General features: G+C 35.8%; 1 protein-coding gene across 7 annotated transcripts in view; it reads left to right on the forward strand.

Moving 5' to 3' along the window:
* The window catches only part of sytl5 (synaptotagmin-like 5), an 89,685-nt gene that overhangs the window by 45,793 nt on the left and 30,253 nt on the right, over nucleotides 1-13,639 (forward strand). Inside the window, exon 1 of one of the 7 annotated variants that reach the window (XM_015364154.2) lies at nucleotides 8,459-8,557. The exons of 5 other annotated variants lie outside the window; for them this stretch is intronic. The gene's annotated coding sequence lies outside the window, so the exon portion shown is untranslated. Of the gene's footprint in view, nucleotides 1-8,458; nucleotides 8,558-13,481; nucleotides 13,560-13,639 lie in introns of those variants that run through there. One more of the 7 variants, XM_015364155.2, reaches the window with a different exon arrangement.

Raw genomic sequence — 13,639 nt, forward strand, 5'->3', positions numbered from 1 at the left:
TTTGTAAGGAAGAAGAGAAGTGGAGTATTCAGAAGCTAATCAGAAATTAGTCTGTTCCAACTCTCTCAGTGGAACAGGACTGAAAATCTCTTCCACATGAGAAGAGGAGCTAAAGATTGGTTCCCAAAAGATACCTCTGTTAATGACTGGATTTGGGGACTGAGTAGGCTTCTCTGAAAGGGGGCCGCTGACTTGACTTAAGTCTAAAGAGGCATAGAAGCCTATTCAAAAACCAAGTTCCATTTTCAAAAGAAAATGTAATCATTAAATCATACTACATAATTATTTTAAAGCATTTTCTAGTTTTAAGACTTGTTTTTTTTTAAAACATTTCTCAGCAGATGTCAAACACAACAGTATTTGACAGTATCCATTGACATCCATTTTCTCAAATATAAATGCCTCCTCTTTCTTTGTCAGGATTATAAAGTACAGTACCTAGATCTGGGTCTGTTGCTTGTAATTAAATCAATCTTTGGAACTCTGTCATCTGAATTGTGTTAAATGTTTTTTGCTGAATATTGTAAAAATGCTTCCTGACAGCAGTACTTCATAGTGCCTTCAAATTGACATTAGTCTTCTGAGGGATTTTCCAGAACACAAGGAGAGTGAGTTCATGATTTCTATTCTCTGGCCTAGGGAAGAAAAATGCTGGAGGTATGAATTAAGTTACCACTTGCTTCTGAGAAAAGTAGAAAGTGGCATTTCTGTGTGGAAAAACAAAAAAGAGAACATATGTTAGATAGGACAAAATGGTCTTTGTAAAACAAAGTGAACATATTTAACTTTAATTGACCAATAGGGCAAGATAATAGCAAAAGGTTAGAAATATTTTAAAATACAGAATAAATTCAATTTATTATTACTTTATTTAAATGTGTAGCAATTGCATTCCTCTTTTTAATGTGTACATAGTAGAAGTCAGAATGTGCCTGTAAATGAATTCAGTTCTGATTGAAAATTTCAGTATTGTCTAAGACACCTTTAAACCAGTTTTCAGCTGTAAAGTTAGTTGGTAATCCTGGACCCATGCCCCAGTTCTGTGACAGCCTTGTGCTGTATAAGATGCCATCCTTTGAGACCGAGACCAATGTCCTAACTACATGATGATTAAAGTTCTTACCATGCTGTTCCTTAGAATACAGTAGGTGTGTTAAATGAAGTATCGGAGCATCCAAAGAGACTTGTGGGTAAAGGTTGAGCACGACTGTAAAGCAGACTGAGCTTTACAGTCATGGATTTGAGCCTAGTTCATGTAACTAGCCAACTATGACTGAAATAATCTAAGCTGCTTCTCGGATGACTCTGTACTGCTGCTTGGTAGGAAAGGGTAGAATCATCCAGCACAGGCTATCTCAGCTGTCAGTGACCCCAGCGGCATGTGGTTGTGTTGGTGAGAAATGCTCCCGCCCCCTAATCACCACTGAACCACCTACAAGATGCTGTAATGGTTCTGATGTTTGAGAAGACAAGGGGCTCCCATCACATCCACTCCTGTCAGAGTGCTGGGGGATGCACTAGAGCTACCATGGCAACCAGCAGAGCCTCAGCTATACTGACAATCAATCAGTTTCTGTGACTATGTGCTCAGGCTGGAGATCAGTTCAACCTGTGCACAGTTAACCTCCACACCTGTCTCAATGGAAACAAGATTTTTATGACCAGTTTTGCGTCACCTCCTCGCTCATACACACTTAGAGTTTGTTCTACAGTGAGTGTCTTAGAGTTCTACCTGTTGAGAAGAGGTACTGTTATTCATTTGGGCTCAAGCTCTTGGATTCTTCAGCCTGTCAATGAGGAGAGGAGTTAATGAGGTCAGAGTTAAAATACATCAAGTTGTATAGTCTAGCTTGTAGATTTTATCAGTCTCACATAATTCCATCACATTCATATTCTATCAAGCATGTCTTTGGAATAATAGTTCAGTTGTCGAGAATTATAATGTGAATAAAGAAATTTGAAAGTCAAAAATACATTGTCCAAACGACCTTGATGAGTTTAAACTTCCCGCAGAGACAAAGCTGGCTGGGTTCGTCCGTAGTCCATCTTGTCAGCTGCCTGCTCTGCCCAGTGCATAGAAAAAGTGCTTTGCCTACCTTTGCTGAGGACAGGTGTGCGAAGTTAGCATTGCTGAACTTTTGTCTTTAAAACCAATCTGTGCACAGTCGTCTTGCTTGGGTCCTGCTGCAAGTGAGACAAGGTTCATGCCGTCTATAGCTTCTTACTGAATATATCTGGATATTCAGGATGTGGTCAGATCTGGTCACTGCCCCCAGATCGTTGTTCTCATTCAAGTATGAGCAGTGAAATTACGGAGGGTCAGAGGAGTCTGCCTACTCTGTCATTCTCCCCTAAGTGTGGTCATGGGTTTCTAGTTGCAGGCCAGGCTGTGAAACAAATTCCAAATTTGGTGGATATTACAAAAATCAGATATAAAAAGAAACATACAGTACACAGTGTGGCCTCTTTTGGCATACATTTTCCTATTCACTTCTAAGCTTATTTTGCTATGGAGCTCAATGCTGCTTGAAATTATGGTGGCTGGGTTCTTACAGTAACTTATCCAGTCTTGGTTATAGTGGGTTCCCTTCAATATTTGAGGAACTTTGAAAGTCTTTGTGATTAATTATGCTTTTTTCAAATTTCAAAATTTCAAATTTCATCTCTTTATTTATACAGTAGATGCAACACTATCTATAAATCATTGGTTAGTTTAAAAATCCTATAAATATACATCTGTGATTTACAGAATGGCAGTTCATTGAAATGTGTGTCTTTAAAATACAATGTACTGTAAATGGTTAAAATTGTCTTTAAATTATAAATTGAGATCATATAACTGCAGTTGCGATTATAGTAATAACCGTATGCTGTCATATTCTATTTTATAACCTTATTTTTTAGTAGATTAAAAATGTAAGAGAATGGGTTTCAGCAGCGGTGAAATCCTGGCTCATTAACAGTGTTCTGACTTCTCTCCTCCAGGGAATCCTCAATACATTTTGCGCTCCATTAAATGTTAGTCTTCTAACTGCTTTAAGGTGTGATTTCAGTGCATTTGCCTGCAGTGGTGCTCATATCACTAGTTTGTTGTCAGCAGGGTTAGTCTTCACAAGAGTGACATGCAATGGGTCATTAGTAAGTGGCTGCATTTGCTTTGTTTATAGATCACTGTTTTGCTCTGGATCATTCCTTATCTTTTTAGCTTAAGGCTAAAAATGCTTATATTTAAATAATAAGCAGATCTAGTGTTTTTATTTTGCTCATTTTACTGAATTGTACAGTAATTGTAGACTATGTAATATCAAAAGGGCAAGCAGATTGGTAAAGAGAAAAAGGAGCAGCCCATTATAAAAAAAGAGCATGTGAATGGAATGGAGGTCTGCAGCCAATGCATTTACAGTAATAATAGTATTATTAATACTGTGCTGTGTTGTCATAAAGATGCAGAGTGTAGGGACTCTAAGTTATCCTAAAATGGTAATAATAATAATTCTTTACACTTATATACCATAGCTCTTTTCTGGACACTCCGCTCAAAGCGCTTTACAGGTGATGGGGATCCCCTCCACCACCACCAATATGTAGCCCCACCTGGATGATGCAACTGCAGCCATCGTGCGCCAGTACTCTCCCCACACACCATCTATCAGTGGGGAGGAGAACAGAGTGATGAAGCCAGTTCATAGATGGGGATTGTTAGGCGGCCATGAGTGGGAAAGGCCAATGGGAAATTTGGTCAGGATGCAATGGTAACACCCCTACTCTTTTTGAGAAACACCCTACGATTTTTAAAGTCTCATCCAAAGGACAAAGTCCAAACTGGACTTATTCTGTCTGAATTTATGTACCGTATCTTTAGTGGCCCACAACAATCCTTTAGTGATGTCAATGAAGACATCAAGACGCAGAAGCAGAGACAATGCAGTATATGCTAAGGCAGGTCTTTGTTTCCCTGCCATTTTTACTTTAGTGTCATTGATTAGGAGAACAACAGACAAAGATAAAATGATTCCCTGTACTGATACTCAAGATTAAATACTATGGAGATACCTCCTGTTCTCAATCAAGACATACACAAGGGAGATGGTAAACAAGTGGAGACCATTCAACCCATCTAGCATTTTTTGGTTTCTATTACCTACAGTAATTGATCTAAGGATCTTATTAAGTAATGTCTCAGAGAATCACAGGGTATCAGATTCATCACAACCTTCTAGTTGTGACTCTTGGGTTCCTTCCACTGCTTCTCCATCTAGCTTGTCTATTCTGTTTAGTCATTTTTGAGTTTGCAGTCTCATCCAAAGAGGGCAAATAACCAGTATCTGTCAGCAGTTAATTAACTGCACTAAAATCCCATGGCAATGAATTGGATATTCTAGTCCTATAACTATGATGAAACCCAGTGTTTGGTTGCATATTATGGTTAGCAAGAGTCAAAAGGAGACTGAGTATGTAATAGCTATGCTGCATAATGCTTCTGCCTGAAATAATAAATTAATTAACATACTATAATATCTGATGTACAGTATATTGCTAGAATGCTTCATAAATGAATTAAATAAACAACATTTTTATCATTTCTATTTACTCAAAAGATACAGTATGTGAACAATCTTGAATTCCGTACAGGGTGAGAATACTTTAGTCAAAGACCAAACTTGTTGAAAATTGAGTCAATTTTTCAAGGAGACAAAAATGCAAAGAAAACCAGCATCTAGTCAATTGATTCGTTTTGCATTTGAAAGATGCTTTCAGTCATGTGATGTGTAATAAATTTCTTTCAAATTCATAGAGCTTCAATGGCATGACAGATGAATTACAGCCTTACTATGAACAGGATTCTAGCACTGTAGGTTTCTTTGATCTTGAAAACTGAGTGTAAATAGAAATTCAAACAGTGAAGATGTTTGCTCTGGACAAAATGAAACCTGTGGGAATTTTTTTTATTGTGTACTCAGGGAGGGCTCTCACTTAAGCTGGTTTACAACACATGACACACCTATAACATGACTAACATATGCATTTTACTGAGATAAGGAGAGGGTATACTGGAACATGTTTTTTATACCATTAACTTAGAATTGTATTCCCACAACAAGTCATTTTTCAATCCGGCTTGAGAGTTTGAAAACATTGTTCACTTCCATTGAAAATGTGTCAGTGGAAATAATGATTGTGGTTTTGTAGATGTAGAAAATAATAAATTAACATAAGAAAAAGATACTAAATTTGAAGCACAAGTTTAGAAACATTTAGTTTATTGTTAACTGAAGCTTAAGGTATATACAGTATAAGAGAATAAACTGGGGAGTCACTTCAGTATTTGAACTTTCAAAGGAATAGGCAGAGGTTATTGCTGAAAAAACACAAAAGGACCTTCATAGTTCATTTACAATTATAAGTTTTATTTTATTTTATTTGAGTTCTACCAATGCAAAAATTTGTTGTTTAAACTGCATTGTGTATCTTGTCTTACAAATTTGATTCATTGTACTTGTTCGTTTATTACTTCCCTCGGCGTATTTGTACATGGGCCAACTCGATAAATGTTTCTTGGGAGTAGAATAAGAAAGCTGCTGGTGTAAAATGGAAATATATAGATCTAGATCATTCATAAAAAATTTAAAGGGGAAAGGAAATCTAGTGTTGTAATTAGATGAATTGAGTTAATTTTGTTCCTCTGTTGAACAGTATATGAGGCCATGGAGGTTTGGTGTAATCCAGCTGTTGTCAAAGTTTACTTTGTCAGTTCACTTGGCTCTCTTTCAATTACCTTATTTTTCTTTCTTAAAAAATAATCCCATGAGACATTGTTATCTTTAAAGCAGTTCTTCAGATTGGATGCTTGAAATCATTTGTACTCAGGTGGCATTGCATATCCGCACTCTAAATAAAGATGTTTAATGGTAACGTGTTCCCTGAGCTCTTGACCCCTGCCATGCTATTTCAACCAAAAGCCAATGGTAAGCAAAGCAGAATATTACCGCGGAGAATTCATGCTATCCAGCAGTGTCTGTGGAAAGAAGGAATGATAAGATAAGATGGGTACAAGTGAAATATGAATAAAAAATGAATGTGACATTTCTAATTTGTAAGAAATGTAAAAAAATGTAAAACAATACTGTATGACTCGTACCAATATTTGTTAGATGTGAGTTTTAAAGAGCATAGAGGCCCTGTACTTCCCTGTACTCCAGGAAAAACATCTACCCTTCTAGCCACAGGAGGCCAGATCCAAAAGAAGAGTGTTAGTTTACAAATCCAGGTTAAATGTAGGTGTTTCTAGGTAAATCTAAATAAAAATTATGTTGCTCTTCTCTACATATCTTAAAGATGTTACGCCATCATTCTTAGCTTTTGTTGAGTAAAAAGACTAGGAAATAGTTGCACTGTTGCATCTCAGGTTGCAGATGGATGAACACAAACTGTAAATCCTGAAAAATCCATGTTATTAGATTTTTTATCATTAGCATTCTTGAATCAGGAAGCAGATGAACTGTATGCGGAAATGCAGCTAAAGATGTGGTGTGAATAAAACTTAGAATTCTGATTGTGGATTTTAATTTGTTTATAAAATTGATATGTATCCCATGTAAACATTAATAGAGGAACATTGTACCTTTACTGTATACAGTATATAGAGTATATACTGTGTTCTATTTCTTTTCACCTACAGGTCTGATACATACTGTACCTCAGGTGGCTCAGGAATAAATAAGGCAGAACCAACTAGCTGTGCTGGTCATTTACACTTCGTCTTAAACAGGAAGCTCAGTTACTGTAGATTATTGATATGCATAAAATGATCTGGGCAGACCAGAATGCATAAACAGTTCAAGCTCAAACATTCAAGCTCAAAACCTACAGCATGCCTTTGAAGTTATTATCAGGCACACAAATATTTGTTTTGTATCATTGGTAGCTGTTCTAAAATCAAGACATATAAATAAAGACAAATAACTAGCACATTGAAGAGGTGTTGTACATAACTGCACATTTCAGAGTACATGAACAATCAGCAAAACATTTCACTAGCAACACCTGTCATATTATTTTCAACTTAATGTCTCCTTATTAGCTGAGAGAAAAAGCTGTTGTGGTCCCTTGCATCTGTTCCTTAGTATTTAATATGCCGCGACAGCGACTGTTGTTGTGGTATGTTTAACATCATGATAATGCAAGGTCAAAACAGTTGAGCTGCTTGTACAGTAGCTGTTTTTCTTTCTTTTTTTCTGGGGAATTGAGAGATATCTACTGTTTGTGACAGCTCGTTCTCCTCCACCTGCTTGCTTGACTGTGGGCTGGTGGGGAATGTCCCTGGCAGTTGCTAAAACCATCACATCACATTAGTTTGACTGTCTTTCAGGGGAGAAACATGTTATAGATTATAGAAAGGTGCAAGAAACTCCAGCACTGGAGTGCTGTGAAACTCCAAATCTAAAAACAGCTACCTGTACACTGACAGGTTTGGTTCATGCACCCTGAACTCTTTATCTTAGTGAGTGCTAATGTCTTTTTCTCCAGTTTGCTGTCATTTGCAGTAATTGCAGTTAATCATTCACTAAATTGTGAGTGTTTCACATTTAATGTATTTTATTCAAACTACAAGGCTCCTTTATTGCTGATGTACAGCCAACAATTTTAATGATTTTAATGATGCTGATCTATGCTGATCAGCTATCTACTAGAAATATTTGAATGATTTTTCTTCTATCAGGTTGGCATTCAACAGTTTATTACAATTCTCTTAAAAGATATATTATCTAGGGAATGTGGGTCAGGGAGACCTTATATTTTGCATTAATTGCTAGTTAAAAGTTTAGTGTTGTCTTTTTCATTTGGAAATTTCAAATGTGCTGCTTTATTGTGTTTTTATTCTGAATCAATAATCCAATCCAAATGGATTCAGGGACTCATTTTTGTTCATTTATTTTTCAGCATCATTTGTTTGCAGTACCACATAAAAACGTTAAAAAATGTCTGCTTGCAGTCAGTCTTGTACTAGTCTGCATTCAATGAAGCAGAAGACACGGCCACAGAAAAAAAAAATCTTTACAATCTTCTCTGTAAAACTATGCCCTAAGGGTAACTCTTTCTTTGTCCCAGAACTTTTATGAACACAAAGCTGCCACTTTTATTTGTAAGCCGCCTTTTTTTAACAATCTCCCTTCTAGTACATTTTTGTATTTAATATATTTAACCCTTAATAATCATGTCAGCTGTGCAGTTTTATGCTTTATGCTGCCGAGTGTGCCATTCTTAATCACCTGCCTTTTCTGCTGCTGTGTACTTACATACCTGAGTAAGTTTGAGTTTGTGTTTCTCTCCCACAGCCTAAAGGCGTTTTTACAGTAGCTAACAGTAAACACAGGTTTTCTGACTACAACATTTTATTATTCATTTGGGTGTGAGCTTGTATTATATAGCAGCCCTGGAAACAACTAGGAAAGACAGGTTTGTCAAGACCAGAGGCACCTGTTAAGGAGCTTAAAGGAAGCCTGTTCTGTCTTAACAACGTTTTTCAAGTTATTACATCTGCAGAATCTCTTCTTAGGTAAGAATGGCTTTTCAGAATATTTTTGTATGAATTATTTTAGTGTTCTAATGATCTTTCTTGTGAACATACCTTTCTTTTTTAAGCTATTTCTTCCTCGTAGTGTTTTTCATTGGTGCGTTTTTCCAGTGCTTGAGCAGTCTTTTATAAAACATATTATTCTCCTGGTTTGCTTCATTCTCAAGCAAATAAGACAGCTCTTAAGATAATTTAAAATGTGGTGGTTTCTTGCTAGTTTCACAGAGTGGTTTAAGATGACAGCATAACCTTATAAACCTGTATAAATTGATCATTAATTTCGCAAATAAATTTTTACTTAAAATTCCAATTTTCTTAGGAATAAAAGCACTGTGCAAATTAATTAAGCTGAAAGATCTCTGTGTCATGTGATTTATTTTGTTGCTTTAAGCTACTAGAGAGTTAAGAATACTGCTGTTCATGAGAATGCTATCTACCACAACTTCAACTGGTTGTGTGCAGATTTGTGTAGATTCTCTGATTCTGTTAGCAGTTCGTTCTTTTTTGTGTGCTCACGTGTTATGCTTTCCAAGCTGATAAAAAGGAACTTAATAAGACTAATTTAAATATGAAAGACAGACTTGCAGTGTATCTTAGTACATACTAATGTATTTTGTATAAGTAGAAAATCTATCTGTTCTACACATGTAGTTTACCAGTGAACTTGCCAGTTTTTTAATCATTTGAAATTAGAAGATTGTTTCCTGCTAAGGAAATATATACTTTTGTTTCAGTCATACCTTGTTGGCTAAGGCCAAATTCCTTGAAACTCAACCCATTCAATCATTATCACAGAGCTGTTAATTTAAAAGAAATGACAAATGTCCGATTTGTATACAGTACATATTAAAATCTAACAATACCCAACACAGAGTTAGCATTTTATACTGCTGTAGAACACTTTGCTTTCACATAATTCTTCTTTGATTCTGCCGGTAAAGTAAATCAGGAATAAGAGAACTCAAATGCCTGGTAAAAATTCCAAGATCCACAGCATGAAATTATAAATTTCCTTTTAAAAAAAGGTAATGGACATGTATCTCAGTCTCTATATGAAGTGTCAAAATAATTTAAAGCGTGCAATGATGTGCTGTATTAATTTTGTAAGATAACACTCTGCACTGAAGTCAATTTGGTATAATTTGCCTTGAGAGAAGACGGCACGATTTATGCCCCAAATTACAAGGGTACACGTCCTCAGTTGGAATGCTTATGTCATATATTATGTAAAGTGATTTGTATTTGATGGGAATGACTTGCAAAAGTTTGAGAAAAGCCTCTTTATTTTTCTTTGAAGATATACTGTATATTAATTTCAAGTGTAACTCTATAAATTCATGTGTTGTAAGGATTTATAAATTTTGAGCAACAAATGTGCTAGTATAGCTAATAAAATCCTAAAACTACACCATTATCCAAAATATAATTCAGGGAATTAGAAAATTAAACTTAAAGTTGCAAAAGCTGTTGAAATATATTGTTGTTGTTTTAATTATGTGTTACTAAATGAGTGGGAGAAAATAATAATTACTTCAAGAGCGACATGCTTAACCCACACAATAGTTTGGATAAAGCTGGGTTTATGCACACATTTATATGAAAAACAGAAAATTACCTCTGGGGGATTCAAAAAGGGAACAAAAATCAAAAAAGAAAAAATAATTGCTATGAATTTGAAAATATACAGTACTCTCAGGTAGTCAATAGATACTGGAAAGCTAAGCTAGCCAAAGCTTTCTAATTCAACTTATATCTTCTTATTAAGTTTTACTCAGCTAGGGACTGAAATCATATCCAGATAGTTAGCTTTTATCTTGTAGTAATTACGTCAGGTGAAAGAGGAGTACACAAGGGGAAAGAGAAGTGCTGAGCCCAGTTGCAAATCTAGTGCTTGTGGGAAACACCTTCTGTTAAACAGCAGCTGCAATCGTTCTCTAATTTCTTCTTAACTCATGTGTCATAATAATGAATCCAATACTAGTATTATATATATAATATTATATATTATATTATATAATACTAATATTTCTGCAGCAACAATATTACTAAGTCTTCTTTCAGTATCAATAATGGCCAGAGCTATGTTAGTTTTAGATTTATTCCTATGATTTAAGGCACAATGATTGGCAAAGAATGAGAATAGACAACTTGTTATGTCCTGGCTATGTTTACTAAAAACTTACAACGAGCTAATAGAATGGTAAAGTCCCATCAAAAAACATTACTTTTAAAAGACAATGTACTGTAGAACACATTTCTCTTTCAATCTTTGAACCATTTTATCAGATTTGTATTTAACAGTCAATGTGGTTTGGCTGGTATTGTTTTTTTTCTGCCTTTGGTCTTTTTAAACATGGCTCTGCACAAACGCAACCAACCAAACACCACATTATGCTACTGGGAGAATTTCAACTTCAATTTCAACAGAAATAATTAGATTTGATTCTCATTCTTGCCATTGCTTTGCGACAAAATGACCTGAGGTCAAACAGTTCAAGATTCATTTAACTTAATGAATACTCACTTCACAGCCTCTGCTTGAGGCACATTTTTTATGCTAAGTGAGGGCATATATAAAACACTTGTTACAATCTATAGTATTGATCAAAATCTATAATTGTATCTAATGATATTTTAGCAAGGCAACATGAATAGCTCTTTCGCTACAGAAAGAAAATGAAACAAAAGTCTATGACATATTGTGGAAATTTTAAAAGGTAAAAACATCTCCCCAATAACATGTTCCTTTCATTCAGGTAGGAGAGTTGTACAAAAGACAGAAAACACAATTATGTTCTATAGATATATAAATTATTCATAGTTTGCAATGCTCTCATACAAGGATCAGTCTAGTACTTCATATTAAATCCTGGGCTTATAACATTAAACATGTAAAATAAAAATAGACTATAGACTTTGTAGATTCCCTTGTCTGATTGCTCTTCTCTGGATTGATTGCGGATCAACAATATCTTTTTTATGGTGTTGTGATAGTTATACTTAGTGATTTTTTGTGTATAGTACATTAAGGGGCTGCATTGGCTACTGTATGTAGACCCTTTTAGGTCTTTCTGTAAAGGTGTTTTGGGAAGGGAGGGTTGTTTGCCATGCTGGTTTTTTTCCCCCAGTGGTATTAGAAAGCTTTACTTTAACCACTGTACCACACCTACAGTAGCTATTGTCAACTAATACATTCCAAAGGAAGGATTGGCTTTAGGGTTGCTCCCGTTCTTTTCCAGGACTTAGTTTTGTTCTCCTTAAAAGCCTCCAAAGGTAAATAATTAATGATCTCAAGGAAGTCTGAGAATGTAAATCTCCATTGAACATTTTGCTCCACATTCAAATTTTAATGAATCAATACTGAATGATAAATTCAGACACATACGTCTGCTGTAAATATGAATGGACTTCCAAGATTTCAATTTCAGAAGCTTGTCATGTGCCATGTGGTGATTAACTTTGTGTATGGAGGATGTTTTAAGAGGCTGAATCCAATATGAGAGATGCCAGACACAGTAGGATGTTTGGGGTTTTGGTAGTTGTATCACATTTAGGGGGGAGTGGTGATTCTAACTGTTCCAGAAATCACATGTGAAAGATTTCTCAGCCGTGATTAAAAGTAAATGATATCAGGAAGTTTATGTTATTTTCATGTGTTGAAGGACTGAGGCTCTGTGTTATTGCCAGTCTGGTTTATTCACTGTGCTTTGCTCAGATGGGTCTTTTCCAGGGCTTTAACGTAAAATAATAAAGAATATTTTCAATGGAGAGGTTCATGGGGCTGTGCATCCTGCACAGTACAGCTGTTTGAATACTATTTTAAAAAGTGTTAACTACTGTAAGTTTTGAAAATTCCCTTATTCTAGAAACAATTTATACCACTGGTAAAAGCATCTACTCAGAGTTCATGGTGAGACTTTGAGTCAGAAGGGACAAATTCAGGCCTATTATTGTCAGAGGACATACCGTAGCACTCCAACATCAAGTGTCCAATGATAACATCTGTAATCCAATCCTTCTGATAGCAATACATAAAGTCACAGAATATCACAATGTGATTACCCTTGTTAAGGAATCACAGCTGGAATTTTCACCTGGAATAAGGCAAACAGTAGTAGATCGTCATTTTGATCTGGGTTTTTACAAAAGAAAAAGAATCATTCTTCACCTGGGAGCCATCCCATTTTTATAAACCAGAATAAAGACGATTCATAATCGAGAGCCAAAATAGCAGGCTAAAATAAAAACCCATAAATTCTGCGGTCTTTGCGTCATCAGAGGTCTGAAGTGCTGTCCAACTAAGACTGCTGTGGTAGTACTGTTTTTCACCAGCTCCCATCTCTAAGACTGGAGAAGAAACATTTTTAAATCTGTTTCTCTCATCAGCTTCAGCTGTCTCCACATTTTCCCTGACTCACCAATGGCCTCTGGCCCTGCCTTCGTCCCCAATTTTTACTCCTGTCACACACAATACCACAATCTATAGATTTCCCATGCTGAATAAAAATTGTGTGCTTTAGTTTCAGTGAGCTTGTCTATAACATTATCAGCACTGACATTTTCCAAAACACTTCAGTTGAAAGTAAAGCAAGGTAGGCAGGCCCTCTCACTTTGTTATTGACTTTACGTACCTTTTGAGCTACAGTACGTTGCTGAGAAATGAAATTAGGGTAATTTGTAGATCTACGAAAGCTTTTTTTCCTTACATTAGAATTGATTCTAACAGTTCCTCAGCCGGTGATGATGTGGCAATGTCACTATGTCGCTATCAGAAAGAAGCACACAGCAGTCCAAGAAATTCTTGTGAAGTGCTTTCTCCCCAACATCAAGGCCTAAAAAAGTTGCAAAACCAGAGCAATTTTGTTGCATTCTGATCAATGAAGTTGATCAGTAAAATCATTTTATGTCATTTCAGTAGATCCTGGATAAGCACAAGAAGATAAGAATGGTTACTAAAGAGAGATGGCTATTTGGATCATCTACAGTACGTTTTTTATCTCTGCCTGTTCACTGGTCTTTGAGCCCTAGGAGCCATACATCATTTAAGCTCTACCATTAAATATG

Source organism: Lepisosteus oculatus, chromosome 15 (assembly GCF_040954835.1).
Source record: "Lepisosteus oculatus isolate fLepOcu1 chromosome 15, fLepOcu1.hap2, whole genome shotgun sequence".
Taxonomy (NCBI): Eukaryota; Metazoa; Chordata; class Actinopteri; order Semionotiformes; family Lepisosteidae; genus Lepisosteus; species Lepisosteus oculatus.